Source organism: Mus caroli, unplaced genomic scaffold (assembly GCF_978045245.1).
Source record: "Mus caroli unplaced genomic scaffold, Mus_caroli_1 scaffold_5, whole genome shotgun sequence".
Lineage (NCBI taxonomy): Eukaryota > Metazoa > Chordata > Mammalia > Rodentia > Muridae > Mus > Mus caroli.
The window spans coordinates 29658088-29664208 of record NW_028227260.1 but is presented as its reverse complement, the minus strand read 5'-3'; positions in this window follow the sequence as shown (position 1 = coordinate 29664208).

Below are 6121 nucleotides of genomic sequence, written 5' to 3'. Positions count from 1 at the left end.
CAAAGTCCAGGGAGTACATTCTGGACCAAGGCCAGCATGTTAGAGCCAAAGGGCCAGACTCCAAAAAGAAAGCTTTTATTTTGTTTGCCTGTTTTAAAGACAGAGTTTCATCGAGCCAAAGCTGGGCTGTCATGTCCTTATCCTTCACCTGAATGCTAGGATTGCAGGAGAAAGCCATCACACGTGTATGTGTGTATATGGAGTGTGTGTGTCCAGGAATGGAACCCAGGACCTTATTCATGCTAGGCAAGCAGTGTACCATACAACCACAGCCACAGCAGAAAAGGAAAGCTCTTCCTCAGCCTCCTCCTAGTCCTGCAAAGTGTCACAAGTTGCTTTCTTCACTCTCTGCTCTTAAAGTTGGTCATTTACAAGTCTGTTTGGCAAGCTTTGTATGGGAAAGGGCCATGCTTTGGCTTGATGGGATTGTTTTCAACTTAACATTATCTGTATGTGAGCTGCGTTTGTGTATGTATGGTTATATACATCACTGTGTGGGTGCATATGACCACGGAACACATGAGGACTGCAGGGGAAGCTTCAGGTGTCTTTATCCCTATCACCCTCTGCCTAGCTGCCTTAAGGCAGGGGCTCTCCTCATTTCACAGGAATCTCACCATTCCAGTAAGTTTGGTGTGTGGCAAATGAGCTCTGCCCTTTGATCTGTAGCTGATGTAGGGTTTAATCACAAATTTCCAGGTTTTTGCATTGAAAATGGGGGTTTAAATTCAGGTCCTCCTGTTTGTATGATAAACACTTCCTTACCCATTCATCTCCCCAGCCCCTGGTGGCATGTTTTAGTGCTGTTTTACTTTACAGGACAGGGGAATAAGGCCTCTCAGATATTAGGCAAGTGTACTATCATGAGCTATATAGCCCCAGCCCTGGTGTTGGTTGTCTGGTGGTGGCAGTGGGTTTTTTGGTTTTGTGTTTGTTTGTTTGTTTGTTTGTTTGTTTGTATGAGGTCTCACCAGGTAGTCCAGGGTGGCTTTAAACATGTGATCTTTTGGCCTCTGCCTTCTGAGTTTGGGGAATGAATACAGGCATGTGCCACCGGGCTCAGTTTGAAGGTCATATTTTTTTCATATCTGTACTCCAGAGACTGCTGCACTCTATCCAAAGCTTCTCACCAGATGCCTAAAAGATGCTACTCTTCCAGAGAACCTGAGTTCTGTTCTCAGCACAACCCTGAGTCAGCTGTCTCACAACCTCCTGGAACTCCAAATCTAGAGGGAATCCAACACCTCTGGCCTCCGCAGATACCTGGACTCATGTGGATGTACACACACAAAGGCACACACATAATTAAAGGGTATAGAATATAAATATTTTTAAAGAAATCCCAGGCATAAAAGTCCACACCTAATTCCAGAGCTCCAGAGGCAGAGACAGATGGATCTCTGTGAGTACAAAGCCAGTTTGAGCTACACAGCAAGTTTCAGTTAGGCTGGAGCTACACATTGGGACACCCACCCCCTACCCCTACCCCCCAACTCCCACCCCCCACCCCCGTTTCAAAAGAACAGCAGCAACAAGATTATAAAAGAAATGACGGAGCAGAGGGAGGGATTCAGACTCTCCTTGGCATCTGCCACTCAGAGGAAAGTGAAAGCAGACAAAAAACACCCCTTTGGGTAAATGTGGTTAGAGATTTTCCAAGGAAGCCTGTTTACACAATTCTCTCAGTGGCCCTGTGCTTTGCAGTTAGCTGGAAATTTGAAATGTAGGCTAGAGGGAACCCCCTCAGCATTTTCTAGAATAAAATGAGTTGCGCTGCCTCTCTCCTTTTCCCTCCAGGTCAGAGATCAGATTTCCCCTCATAATGATGCCAGCTCTTAACCATTCACACCATCAAAACCATCCAAACTCTTTCACTACTTAGTTTTATGAGCTACTGTTAGCCAGAAACAGATAGATGTATATTAAGGGGGTTACAGGGGTTTGGGGGTTTTTGTCTTTCTTTTTTGGTTTGTTTGTTTGCTTGCTTTTGTTGTTGTTGTTGTTTTGTTTTGAGAGGGAGATCTACAATGTAGCATTGGCTGGCCTCAAACTAACAATCTTTCTGCTTAGTGCTCCAAGTGCTGTAACTAAAGGTGTGCACCTCCAATCCTGACCTGAGTTTTGTTTTACCCCTCAAGGAAACCTTAGTTCTTTTTTAAAGGGGGGCTTTTCAATGGATTGAATCGAGCCTGAGCAGAAATTGGAAAACTTTTCTTAATGTCCAACAACCCTGGTCATTAGTAATACTTATGAATTTCCTTTGAAACACTCATGTCTGTTTTCACAATTATTTTTTGTTGTTTTGTTTTGGGTTTTTTATTTGTTTGTTTTTTGAAGACAGTTTGTCTGTGTAGCCTTGGCTATCCTAGAATTCATTCTGTAGACCAGGCTGGCCTTGAACTCAAAGATCTGCCTGCTCTGTCTCCTGAGTGCCAGGATCAAAGGCATATGCCACCACCACCTTCATAATTTTTTAAAAGATTTATTTATTTATTTATTTATTTATTATATGTAAATACACTGTAGCTGTTTTCAGACACACCAGAAGAGGGTGTCAGATCTCATTATGGATGGTTGTGAGCTACCATGTGGTTGCGGGGATTCGAACTCAAGACCTTCTGAAGAGCAGTCAGTGCTCTTAACCGCTGAGCCATCTCTCCAGCCCCATAATTAATTTTTAATTTTTAATTTTAGGGACTAGAGACAGGCTTAGATGTTAAGTGGACTTTTGCAAGGACCAGAGCTCCATTCTCAGAACCCACAGTGGGCAGCTAACAACTGCCAGTAATTCTAGCTCCAGGGAGATCCAGTGTTTCCGGCCTCCATGAGCACTATACTCAATGCACAAACCTATGCCCAGACATATTTGTGTGGGGTGAGGGTCAGAAAACAACTTTTGGGAGGTCTACCCTGAGTTCTGGGGACAAATGATGCAGTATCAGGTTGTCTTAGTCAGGGTTCTCTAGAATCACAAAATCTAGAGAATGTCTCTCTATATTGAGGAAATTTAGTTGCTAGTTGTTTGAGCTGGTCTTCTGTAGAAGTAGAGTCCAACAGAAGTGCTTGCAAGTAAGTATGAGCAGGCAAAGAAGATTGAATCTTCCTTCTTCCAATGTCCTTCTGTAAGTAGATCTCCTGCAGAAGGTGTGGCCCAGATTAAAGGTGTGTATCACTAACTCGGGATGTGGGACTTGTTTTGCCCCAGGCAGACCTTGAACTCAGAGATCTCCTTGCCTCAATCTCCTGGGATTGAAGGCATGTACTACCTTGCCTGGGCCTAAGCTTTTCATGGCCACTATGCCTCAAGATCTCCATGCCAAGATCCAGGTCAGAAACTTGTGTCTTCCAGCCTCAAGATCTGGATCATATTTGAGTCCGGCAATTCTGGATTGTAGTTCACTCCAGATATAGTCAAGTTGACAACCAGGAATAGCCACTACATAGGGTTTCATAGCAAACCCTTTTAATTGCTGAGCCATCTGGCTGGTGCTTTTTCTTTTTTCTTTTTCTTTTCTTTTTTTTTTTTAACTTTGTTGTTGTTGTTGTTGTTGTTGTTACTTTATGTTACTTGTTTCTCTGTGTAGCCCTGGCTATCCTGGAACTCACTCTGTAGAGGAAACTGGCCTCCAACTCAGAGATCTGCCTGCCTCTGCCTCCCACATGCTGGGATTGTTACTTAATGGTGTACAAAGACCTCCTTTGGAGACTCGGGGTGCTAAGGATGTAGCTCAGGCTCCTGAGAGCCAGACAGCCAACAGAGTGGAGTCAAGTTCAAGCAATAAGGTCTGAGAATCAGAAGCTTTTTTTTTTAAGATGTATTTATTTATTATATATAAGTACACTGTAGCTGTCTTCAGACACACCAGAAGAGGGCATCAGATCTCATTATAGATCGTTGTGAGCCACCATGTGGTTGTGAGATTTGAACTCGGGACCTTCGGAAAAGCAGTCAGTGCTCTTAACCACTGATCCATCTTTCCAGCCCTGGTACTTTTTCTTTTGTGAGACAGGGTCTCATGTAACTCAAACTGGTGTCAAATTTGCTAGGAAGCCAAGAACTTGAGATTCCCCCTGCCTCAAGGATTAAATGCATGTACCACACCTAATTTATTTGGCTCTGCTCTTTTTCTTCCTTTCCTCTTTTGCCGTTTTCCTCCTTTTCTCCCTTCTGATACAGGTTCTCACTACTATATATAGCTGAGGCTGGCCTAGACCTCATAATCCTCTTGCCTGCAGGATTAGAGATATGGGCCACCATGCTTTGTTTGAGACTACACTGCCTTTAGTAACAGGAAGACCAGCATAGCTGTCATACAGGCTTCTTGTTGCTCATCTTGCCCGATCTCTCAACACACCCTCCTTTCCCCACTCCCCCTCTATGCATTCATCCACCATGCCTGCCCTTTACCAAGCCTCTTCTTTGGTTTTGGTTTTGCCTTGTGTAATTTCTCTTCAGGATACCACCCTGGGTCTCATGGGACCCATTCCCTGCAAGATCCTTTCTAGATCCTCAACTTGATTTTGTTTCTTTACCTCCAAGTGCTGGGATTATGAGGCCGCACCACCATACCAGGCTATTAAGCTTCTTTTGTATTTTGTGTCTTCTAAGGGAAGAGGATTGCACATTGTTCACTCTTTATATCACCATGCTCCAGAGGGCCTGATATATAGGCAATCAGAGCATTTATTCTGAATTATGTTAAACCTACAGAACCCACCATAACAGTATACTTCACAAACCTTCTTTGAAAAAAATTACTGTTTTCTAATTTTATGTGCATTGGTGTTTTGCCTTGACATATGTCTGTGTCAGGCTGTGGGATCCTCTGGAACTGGCATGCACACAGTTGTGAGCTGTCATGGGAGTACCAGGTCCTCTGAAAAAGCAGCTAGTGCCCTTAACCACTAAGTCATCTCTCCAGCCCCACTTTTTCTAAGATTCATTTTTTAAAATTATTTTTCACAATGTTTCATATTAATACAGATGCCCTTGGAGGGCAGAGACATCACAGGCAGTTATGAGCCACTTGGATATGGGTGCTGAGAACCAAATGTGGGTCATAGAGATAAAGCCCAATTCATAAGTGCTGATAATTCCAATGTGCCCAGCTCTCAAAGCCTGGCTGGGCAGTGATGCTGTATGCCTTTAATCCTAGAGACAGGATTTCTCTGTATCTGCTTGGCTGTCCTGGATCTCACTTTGCCTCCAGAGTGCTGAAATTAAAGGTGTGATCCACCACGCCTGGCTCAGAGTCACAGTGTGTGTACGAGGCTAGCTTGGGACTCATGATCCCCCTGACTATGTCTCCTTAGTGTTAAGATGATAAGCATGTACCACCATACCTGGTAGTCATTATTTTGGTTTTGTTGATTGTTGCTGTTTTGAGACAAGATCTCACTATATATCTCTAGTGGCCCTGAACTCCCTTTGTACATCAGACTGGCTTAGAACTAACTGACATAGATCTGCCTGCCTGCCTCCTCCAGAATACTAGGATTAAAGGTGTATGCCACCTTAGTACTGATATTTTTTATTCTAAAATTGTATGACTCTTCCTGTACATCTAATTCATGGCTGTCTGGAATACTGTTAAAGAAAACAGAGTCTGCACTGGTTTGCACAAGTTTGCACTGGTTCAGTTAGCGTGTGTAAAAGGCTACCTTAGCACGATTACCTTGTGATTGTGGCCGACTTAAACACTATGCTGACTCTTTCAGGGCTCTTCATGGATAATACTTTACTTTTTCTTCTTCCAAGCTTTAGATTATCATAATTTTATCACCCAGATATTTGGGGGAAGCCACACTCCTCCCCTAATTGAGCAAACTAGAATCCAGTGATAAGAACAGAACATTAACTTTCTCTCGCATTGTCCCAGGGTGACTCACCTTCAGTCACTTTCCCCTAGGGCTTGCCTTCCAGGTAAAAAGTACACTTGGTAATTAGAGTCGGTAAACAAGCCCTTTGCCTGGGATGCGCCTGCGTTGTGGCTATCTTTGTGATGTAAAAGTGCTTTAATTTAACCCGTTTCACGCCTCTGAACAAATTACCAGAGAGTGGTTGGGCGGCAACATTACCGGAAGACTCCGCCCCTCACACCAGTCCAGCCAATCAAAAAGG